The following is an 11,692-nucleotide window of genomic DNA, read 5'->3' on the forward strand; positions in this document are numbered from 1 at the left end:
GTCCATAGGTGTACACATATCCCCTTCATGCGAGACAAGTGGACCACTCCTCCCAATGTGGATGTTAATAGCCATGTACATGGGTATGTCATGAAAATACTAAACTACATACACCCACACAGTTTATGCATGCACACACACCAGTCTGTCCTGACACATAATACCTGGTGGTACAGAGGTCACTTGGCCACATACTACCCAGAAGTTAGTGATATACATCTGTACAGAATCCCACTGCTTTGTCAGACATACACAACAGTTATGGTGGCCTGGCAGCAGTATGTCTTGCAAATAACTGGACATAGCACACTGAGTAATTAGACTCGGTTGCTAGGCATGTCACAAAGCACTGTGCAAACTACAGGCAGACTACCACAACACTGGACTACATTTTGTATGGGGGAATACACATGTACCTGCAATTATAGTGGGCTCTACATGCATGTCACACACAGAGTAACAAACACTTGTGATAAAGTGCATACCCACAACCAATGTAAACACAGCCACAGCCACATATGGTACATAAGCTTAATGTGAAACTATATGGAATGTTTGATAAACACCAGCCTCATATGTGCCACTCACACAATAACCCTACATACAAAGGGTCATGGCACAGTGTGGTCTGATGGCTGTCTGTGGTATGGGACACGTGTGTGTCTGGCCCTACAGACATGTGAGCCAATAGGGTACCATACACTGGAGCAGCGTGTGACATCAGATAGAACAGGACTAAGAACAATGACATCTACTACAGTCTGTGCACAGCCCAAGGTATGTATGCACAATACACATACTGTCAACAATCACCCTAAGTACAGGGACCCCAGTACTGTACACACAATCACAGAATGCCCAGGTTATGTCCACAGAAACAACCCCTACTATACATAACATGTCTAGCAGTCTGATATCTGACTGGCTTGTTATCAGGTACGATGTTAATAAATAATGGTCTACAGAACATATGCACCTCTTACTGCATGACATATGTACAAGGGTTGATAGACTTGTGGCTGGAGCTAGGAACACTGGCCCAATATTGGCATGTTGCTGTGATAACCTCATATAGTTACTGTCGTACCAGGGTTTGTTGTGACATATGTCCTATGAGGGATATGAAGTCAGTAACTCTCATGGCTGTCACCATGTGCTGACTGCAGTCCTCACACTATGCTTCTGCAGTTCTCAGATAGGTGTTCTGTGAGTAACACAAGAAACAAAAGGCTCCACAAATTGCCCAGTCTGCAGATGACCATACAGATGGTAATTTCATCAAAAACATAGCACTGTCATGACAGGTATTAAAACATGTAGACCAGCCATATCCACACACACCCTGTTAAACTGACATTACTCCAAATGCAGAATAGCAACACTTACATTCTGTAGTCATAGTCATGGCTGGCACATCCCTCTCCTGTCTGTTGGCCTGTTTCCACAATGAATGTTGTTAGAGGTAAATCTCAAAACCATCTGTGATGCTTTTTGCTAAACATCAGATCTAGGACCTGCTCACAATGAATGAAAAGGCCCAGCATTAACATGATGTTCCTTAGATATTGGAGTGTGTTTCCATGCAATTGGCTATGTGAATGTTACTACAGCTGTTCCACATGCAATCACCTAGAGGAGGACTGCAATTCATGGAGAGGCCATCAGCTGATCATGAGCATCATTTGCAAAACACAAGCTGCTGCCTAAGCAAAGCAGGTGTAATTATCCATATTCACCAGAGAGGGAGTGAGAGAGACAGACAAAGTAAGTAAGGGAGGGGGTGGGAGAGTAAAACCTAAAGATGTGTGTGTCACACACCTACCAGTATGGCGTTCAAACTCTTGACTGACTATATATTGCTATCACATGTCTATGCAGTTATTGCATGCACCACATAGCTTACATGCTGGAGAGCTGTCCAAACGTATATGTGATGGTGAGTGACATCTGCAACAGTGATATAGTAGCGATAAAGTAGGTGTAGTACACGTGCCTGTCCACATGAAAAGGTGTCAGCATCAACACAGCCTCACTCTCTCAGGGAATGACACACATTGACACACTTGGCAGGGTCAGGAATACACTTCCTAACTTGTTAATTTGCAACAATACAGTAATGCGCAGGTATCACATGCACCACAGGGATTATCCGAAGGTTATATGGGCAAAGGGTATGTGAAGGTGTCTGACATCAGACAGCATGCTTCAGTATGCCAATGGGAGATGTAATGAGTGTGAATGTGGTCAAAAGCATCATACACCACACACACAGACACAGAGTGCCAGTACTGACATGCATGGGTGCATTGCTTCATGGGTGTGTAGTGGCTGACTGTGCCAGAAGGCTATACAAGGATAGGTGAAGGGTATACCTTGGCATCAGGCCACATGACAATGATCTGCAGTGTGGCTCAGGGATGTAGTGTCTAGATTGGCCCACACAGATGGGTATTGTATTCTCCATCCAGTCACCTGGGTTACTATTGTGTGTGGCCAGTGATGTTCAATGCTTGTGATGTATGTGTTCTATAGTCCATGACATGGACAGTGTCTGGGATGTGTGTACGTCTCACATGCATGTACGCTGACATGTGGAACTGTAGCTGGGGTGTCTGACCCATATTGTGTACACAGATTATCATCAGATGTGCCAGTCCTGGCCTCATGTGGTGGGAACTGGTAATGGATAGCAGGTTGACCCTTTACCTACATTGATAGCATGATGCAGGTATTCCCTGGTGTCAGTGACATCTGTCCATACAGGGCATGTGTTTAAGGCATGGTATGTCCTTAGTGGGTCACATTTGGTGGCACCACAGTTGTTGCAGGCGTCCAGTGGGGAACATAGTGAAGGTGCACTGTCTGCAATTATGTGCCTATTGCACTCATGGACAGCGTGCCATGCCCTCTGTAGTCCACTGCAATTACACCATGGTTACTATCTTTGGGCAATGTGCAGGGTACTACCAACATAGCAGTTGTTGCCTAGGCAAGTGTGTTTGTGTATGAGACATGGGTTGAGAGTGTTCTCTGGGTAATACAAGAGTTGCTTAATTTGTTTGCCAGGCCTTGATGTCACATGTAGGGGTATGGATGGGCTTCTGAGCCTCTTGGCTATTTGACATCTGTTACTTTTTTAAGGTGGACATTTTGACATATAATAGGGCCATCATATAAGAAATTTGAAAAACCCACTGTAAAATTAGTCCAGTTGTTACACACTCACAGCCACCTCCACACAGGATGCAAATGACAAACAAAGGCACACACACACACACACACACACACACACACACACACACACACACACACACACACACACACACACACACACACACACACTTGCCATGTCTGGGATTAGAACTCCTTCCTAACTAGTTTATCACACTACAGAATTACACAGTTATAGGATGCACAACATAGATTACTGGGTTACTCCTTCCCGAAAGGTGTATTTCACTGGGAATGAGATCAGCAGGCTTGCCAAAGAAGGTCAATGGAGGTTGTAGTGACTGTGAATGGCCTCAAAAGCATTGCACCCTATACAGACAAACAAACACACACACAAACATCCATACTTGCCATGTCTGGGACTAGAACCCCTACAAAACTACTATATCACACTACAGCTTTACGCTGTTATAGGACATGCCACAAAGATTACTAGAGTACTCCTTCTCCAAAGGTGTATTTCACTGGGAATGACATCAGCAGGCTTGCCAAAGAAGGTCAATGGAGGTTGTAGTGACTGTGAATGGCCTCAAAAGCATTGCACCCTACACAGACAAACAAACACACTTGCCATCTCTGGGACTAGAACCCCTACCAAACTACTATATCACACTACAGCATTATGCTGTTAGTGGACACACCATGGAGATTACTGGAGTACTCCTTCCTCAAAGGTGTATTTCACTGGGAATGACATCAGCAGGCTTGCCAAAGAAGGTCAATGGAGGTTGTAGTGACTGTGAATGGCCTCAAAAGCATTAAACCCTACACAGACAAATAAATGCACACACAAACATCCCCGCTTGCCATGTCTGGGAATAGAACCCCTACCGAACTACTATAGCACACTACAGCATTACGCTGTTATAGGACACACCACGGAGATTAACAGGCTACTCCTTCACCAAAGGTGTATTTCAAAGTGAATGACATCAGCAGGCTTGCCAAAGTAGGACATTTGAATTGGAGTGAGTTTGATTAGTCTAAAAAGTATTGCTCTCTACACACACACACACACACACACACACACACACACACACACACACACACACACACACACACACACACACACACACACACACACAGCTGCCATGTCTGGGATTAGAACTCCTACCTAATGAGTTTATCACACCACATCATTACACAGTTATAGGACGTGCCACAGAGATTACTGGACTATTCCTTTCCCAAAGGTATATTTCAAAGTGCATGACATCAGCAGGCTTGCCAGAAGTAGGGCATTTGAATTATAGAGAGTGTGACTAGCCTAAATGCATTGCTCCCTACACAGACACACACACACAAACACACACACACACACACACACACACACACACACACACACACACACACACACACACACACATGGTTGTTATGTCTGTGATTAGAACTCCTTCAAAACTAGTTTATCACACTACAGCATTACACAGTTATAGGATGTGCCACAGAGATTACTGGGATATTCCTTTCCCAAAGGTTTATTTCAAAGTGAATGACATCAGCAGGCTTGCCAAAGTAGGACATTTGAACTGTAGTGAGTGTGACTAGCCTAAAAAGCATTGCTCCCTACACAGACAGAGATACACACACACACACACACACACACACACACACACACACACACACACACACACACACACACACACACACACACACACACACAGACACACACACACGTGCACGCACTATTGCCATGTCTGGGATTAGAATTCCTACCTAACTAGTTTATCACACTACAGCATTACACAGTTATAAGATATGCCACAGAGATTACTGGGCTATCCCTTCCCCAAAGGTGTATTTCACAGTGACAGACCTCAGCAGGCTTGCCATAGTAGGGTTATTGGGAGGCCAGTGTATCTGCATGGGCCATAACCCATTCATCTAGAGGTAAGCACACCACACTCAGGCACACGCAGGTTTATATTCCGCAGGTACATGTATACAACTGCTAGATGACTACTGCCTTGTACAGTTATGTTGCACAGCTAACACTAGCACCACAGAGTCTTTAATGCTGAGGAATACCAGTGGCTAATTACTACAGTGAGTGACACTTACACATCATGTGGTTGTAGCCATTTGTCTGTGTGCTGCGTGGTACAGACCTCATAATGGTAGGCTTTTTGTCACTGTCACTCTCTTCCACACATCTATGTATGTCTACTTTGGCATATTATAGTGTGTTGTCCTTGGATATTTGTGTGTATTCCTATCCAATGTGTGTGCAAAGTATGACTGGTGCATACTGAGGACTGTATGCACTAACATCTGCAACTGTCAGATATGTATGGTCCACTGTTAATGGCAGACATGGGCTTCATTTGTTGAAGTGTGTGAGCATGCACAGTATGTCCTTTCAGTATGTTGTAGTCTGACATTGCCTTCATTTCTCCAAGTGTGTGAGCATGTCCAGTATGCCCTTCTGGACTGAATGTGTGGATCTATTCCAAGTAGACTGTACTCCAGTGCAGACCTTTGTGTTCCACACCTGCAGCTAGCAAACTGTTTTTGCAGGATATCTGTAGATCAGTTGGCAATATGGGGTCAAACTGTGCAAGGGATAGTGTGTACTGTAGGTGATTGTGTCTGTGCTGCTTCTGCTACATGGTACTAGTGTTAGCAAAGATATTCAGACATGTGTACTGTTATACACTGTGATGTTTTATGTCCTCAAGTGTAGACATTTTTGCTTGCAGTGATGTCCTGTATTACTGCCTCTTAAATCATTTTTCAGTTGTGCACTTGCCTTGCTTCATTTAAAACATTTTAAATTACTAATTGTATAGATTTTTAATTGCATTTACTGTTTAGGACTACACACTCAAGTGCGTTAGCCTTTTCTGTGTTTATTTACTGTATTGTTGCATTGTTTAGCCTGTTTTAACAAAAAACAAATACTATCTTGTTTCCTCATTCTCTACCTTTCCTAGCCAGTATAGTCCAGATCCCAGGCTTTGCTTGTCTCAGGAATTTAATTTCTGTATTCAGAGCTACCCAGACCTTGTTGTGGTAGAGGGAAGTCCTACTGCTTACCAGTGGGAGTGGTGAGCATTGTACTGCCTATCTAATGCTAGAGAAGTGGCTTTCAGTGCTGAAATTGCTATTTTATTAGGCTTTTTGGGCTGATTTATATCCCTTTCAACTTTCTGGATTAAAAATGCATGTGTTTGCACATTTTTCACATCATGCAGCACTGCAGGGCTACAGTTAAACTATTCCAGGTGCCAGAAAGTCTGCTCTTCAAATTTTACCTTAGAACTATCTGGTTTCTCAGTAGTAGCACTAAAATCTGAACCCCTGTGACTAGCACTTACTCTAGGACCTGCTGGAAAGTACTAGGAAGCCTGAAACTGATACAAGCACTCAACTCTCCTTGTCAATAAGGAATAATTAATCATAGGCACTAAACAGCCTATAATTGCAAAGTACCTTGCAAAGGTAAGAGAAAACAGCTCTTGTACTTTACAAAAAAAGCACCTAAACAGGCATGTCCAAGGGTCAACTTCTGGTGATTTCTCCTGCCCATCTGGTGAATCTGGGCATACTGGGGCAATGCGGCAACTATCTCCTGTACACAGACAACCCTCTCCTCCTACCAACCAACACTACAACCTGTGAGAGATGCACTTACATAGCCAAACTAGAAGTAAAGCTCTCTCCGGCCAAGATTGTGCTAGACAGTCAAGAGGAGAAGGTTAACACCTGCAATACGCCTCAGGCAACACATAGCCCTTCAAAAACCACACCATCAACACCCACACATAGCAACACTAAACCCACATATGCAGAGGCCCTTAACATTAACCTGCCCAAGCAACAAGGACCGCTGAAACTGAAACGCAAACACCAGTCACAACCAAAGTGACACAGCTCACAACACCAGTATGCCACCCAACAGCCCCTAAGGCAAGACAATATACCCAACACTTTAGTCATAGATGACTCTATAGTCAGGCACACTGATGTGCCACTCACCAGGCTAAACAAGGTGCAGTCAGCTGCCTGTCAGGTGCCAGGATCTGCCACATAATGCATGCACTCAAGTCACTCCACAACAAGTACAAATATGACTTTGTCATCGTCCATGTTGGAGTAAATGACTTGAGACATACCTCCCTGGACTACATGAAAAGAGACACGGAAGAGTTCTCAGATCATGTGGCCCAGGCAGGTATAACCCTAGCCCTGAGTAGCATCCTGCCTTCACCCAGAATGATACCGAAGTATAAGGACAAAATGATTGACTTCAACAATTGGCTAAGCTTCTGGTGTCATTCATAGGGGATCCAGTATCTGTCTGCCTGGGAAGACATGATCGACAAACCACAATGCTTTGCCAGAGATGGTCTGCACCTGTCATCCCTGGGATTCAGGTTACTGGCTAAAGTTCTTGCCACCCTTATAGTGACTTTTTTAGGCAAGGTTCAAAGGACAAAACCACCACCATAACAGATACAAGCATGCAAAATCTGAAGGTAATACTACTCAATGCTAGAAGTCTAAACCTCAAAATGCATTCTTTCAAGGCACTCCTAAAAATGGAGAATATCGATATCTGTGCAGTAACTGAGACCTGGTTCAAGGCTTCAGAGAGCACCCCTGCAATACCAGGCTGCAACTCTTATCACACATTTCGGCCACAAAACCAAGACCTAAACACTAAAGGCGGAGGAGTGTCCATATTCACTAAGGATATTCTTACCTCCAGGTTAGTTGCCCAACACAATGCATCTGAAATTCTCCAGGTGCAACTAACACTAGGTAAGACTACAATCCAAATTGCAGCTTGCTACAGATCTCCCACCATGCCACAAGATTCTCACTACACCTTTCTAATCATACTGGAAAATATTAAGATACAACCAAACACCCTAATACTGGGTGATTTCAACTACCCTTAACTGGGAAAACTACTCGGGTACCAACACCTTTTCCCAGTAGTTCCTGGACTTCATAAATTCCAATGCCCTGCATCAACTAATCCACTGTCCTACGAAGGGCTCCAATATCCTAGACCTGGTCATTACCAACAGGAGAGATAGATGCTCCACAACAGTGGTCACCCCCTCATTGGTCAGGTCTGACCATAAGCAAATCACCCTTGATATCCACATCCCATCCCCACCCCCCAGTAAGGAAACCTCCGTAAAAATCTTCTCCAAAGCCAACTTCATGCTACTCAAGTCAGAAGTGACAGACTTCATGACACCCATGCAGACGGGATCTGAAAGTTTGACTGCTGAATCCTACACTAAGGCACTGTAAGAGCACATCCACTCGTGCAAGAATTGTGCTATCCCAACTAGAACCAAGATGTTCTCTTCCAAAAAAAAGGAAATGAATCTGGTGGTCCCCTGCTGTAAACAAACTATACAACAGAAGGAAGAAATTGTTGCAGAAAAGAGGAAAATCCCAGGATGGAAAAAAAACCCTTACCAGCCTCATTAAGAAGCTGAGATCCCTTATAAAATCCTCAAAAGCTAGTTATAAAAATAAAATTGCCAAAGATTCCAAAGACAACCACAAGGCATTCTATAGTTATGTCAAGAATCTAAATGGCAATGCTCAGATCTGCCCTGAGCTACATCAGAATGGCATTAAATATACTAATGCCAAGGATATTGCCAATATCCTGGCAGATCAATGTTTTTTACGGCCATATTTGGATTGTGAAAAAATATTTTCTACGCATTTACATTACAATATTTGGTGATTGTATTTCTGGGTGTATGTTCAAATTATGTACATGTCTCAGTTTGTTCTTTGAACAGCTTTATGCCATAACATTGACTATTAAGGGACTCTAAGTTCTTTTTTTATGGTCAAAATATTCACATTTTTTCCAGCATCAAGCTGGCGATGGGGTTTCATATGTGAATTATCACTAGAACTATGTGCATGTTCAAACTTTGTACATGTTTTCGAGTTTGTCTTTTGAACAGTAGCTCATATCCTTTTTTTTGGGCAACATGTTTATTTATTTGGCATGAATTGCCGTGTCCTAGCGTACCCACATTAACATAACTTGATAGAGCATATGTCAAGTCCACCAATTACTGCATGTGACTATTCTATTGTTGCCACTACACTATTGAAGGACATTGATTGCAATTTTTGAATTTTAGTATATTATACTGGACCATAACTTGGTCTCACATATGTCCCTATCTTGCCAAAATATCTCAGCTTATTATCTTTACATATGTCGCTGATTCAACACTTTCTTGTTTGATCTGGGCTTGACATTGTTTATTTGGAATATTGCTCAGGGGTTCAACATATATGTACCACTATCCCACTTCATGTGGTGCTCAATATTTATACTTTGATATATTGTACTGCTCACTAGGGGAGCATATATCTTTGTTATTTCTGTTTGATACAGTTATAGTATTGGTTGTACAGATTTTGGCTCACTAATTCTGACACAGAAAAGACTAATTATCAGGAGACCTAGTCTTAGGCCTTATTTATACACATATATATACTTATATGTTATAAGTGCTCAATATCTATACTTTGGGATAGTACGCTGCTCATTAGGTGTGTTTCAAATTTTTGTCATTTTTGCTTGATACAGTTATAGTATCGGTTGAACAGACTTTGGCTCACTCTCTTTGATATAGGATAAATCAACAGCCAGCGGACTAAACTCCAGGCTTCATTCATATATACATATACTGATTCTGTTATCAGGCATTGTAATATATGCCCAGATACAATCAACATTTCATCTTTATATTTGGTTATTAGGGTTGTATTGGGTACCCATACACACACTTTTTTTCCATCAATTTTTAGGCATAATCCACAATATTTTGGTTTTATACTAACACATTTTTTATGTGGTTGAATGGTTCTTCCTTCATTAGGGTTTCATAATGCAAAATTTGATGCATATGCCTCTGATCAAACTATTGTTATAGAAAAATAATACATTTTTCAGAGTCCAGAGTCCTATCCAACTTTTTGAATTGATTTCAGGGACACAGCGGATTTATATATCTCTCAGAGCTGTTATCGTCCCTTAAGACTGCTGACTTAGTTTCAGGACTATTATTGTCAGCCTTCAATTCTAAATATGGATTTTGCCAGTTTTATATCTGGACTATCTGCGGATAGGGAAGATCTTAGGGCTTTTGGTTTGAGTTGCAACACTGGCAATTTGACAAACAATATTGTATGCTTGGACGCTGAATCCAAATGCTCTTCAGCTTTTCAAGATTTATTCATACACCTCAAAACCCTGCGATCCAACATATGGCACTCAAAGTTATTTAAAGCTTATCTAGCTAAGGGCATCACACCCAGGGGACTAAGGGTGCGTATTCAGCCCCTGGTCTCAAATGCGGATGAGGAACTCATTGAACAATGGTCCTCTATCCAACAACGAGCGACCATCTCTTTTGTTGAATCATTATCCAAATTCTATGATAGGACCATAGACTCTGATATCCAGTCTGTTTCCAGACTAGTTGAGGCTATCAAACCCTATGAGAAGGAACCATTCTTTAAATCTCATCTTAATAAAATAGCTGGGGATATCAAAATATTGGAAGAGCAATTACGCACTGGAAAGTTGAAAAAATTTCAGAGGGATCAAGGTGATTACCAGGGTTCCAACCCTTTTACTGTGAACATAAACCAAGTTAGGTTTACTTCAAACTTCAATAGATCTTCTAGGAAAAAAAGACCAAGATCTATCCTTAAAAAATCTGGACACACTTCAGGGTCATCCACTGAGGACGTATCATCCCTCACTGATAGTGAGCCTCAGTCCATTTTGGGTTCATCGGCCCCCAAAAGACCCCCAGGTTCTGCCCCTTTAAGTCCAAGCAACACGGGGGGGGGGGGGCAGAAAACACAGAAAGCATTACAAACATTCAGGGATTACTGAAAATGGTAATGGAGAAATAAATGCTACTTTTGATAATAACATTTTGAATTTGTCTGATTTTGTACCCACTTCCACTCAATTGTCTGTGTTAAACAAAGGTCTATCATTTATACCTGGTTTTATAACAACTGAAGACAGCATGGCCCAGGATCTCTTTGCTTTCTGTAGACTACTAAATCTGAAGCTATTTTTTGGTGACTCGGGTAGTGCTATGAGTGATAAATTCATTTATCACAAATCCAAATTTAATCCACCTATGCATCCTAATGTACTTCAATTTCAGCGGAATATTCTCAAGGATTTACATTTCTTTGGTCAAGGTTCACGTTGGAAAACCAACAACATTTCTTCAGCCGAAAGGCAGGCTATTGTTGAATTACAGAAAAATGAAAATATTGTAATCATTTCAGCCGATAAAGGGGGTGCTGTGGTTATTTTGAATTGGCTTGACTATGATAAAGAAGCCACGAGACAATTGTCTGATCAAAAATATTATTCATTTATGACCATCAATCCAACATCCAGGTTTCAGAAACAAATTGAAGACCTTTTCACCCATCC

General features: G+C 42.0%; 1 protein-coding gene across 2 annotated transcripts in view; it reads left to right on the forward strand.

Moving 5' to 3' along the window:
- Positions 1-11,692, forward strand: part of LOC122809295 — a 328,407-nt gene that overhangs the window by 216,780 nt on the left and 99,935 nt on the right. The window lies entirely within an intron of this gene.

This window comes from Protopterus annectens, chromosome 8.part0 (assembly GCF_019279795.1).
Source record: "Protopterus annectens isolate FY-2018-M chromosome 8.part0, PAN1.0, whole genome shotgun sequence".
Classification (NCBI taxonomy): Eukaryota; Metazoa; Chordata; order Ceratodontiformes; family Protopteridae; genus Protopterus; species Protopterus annectens.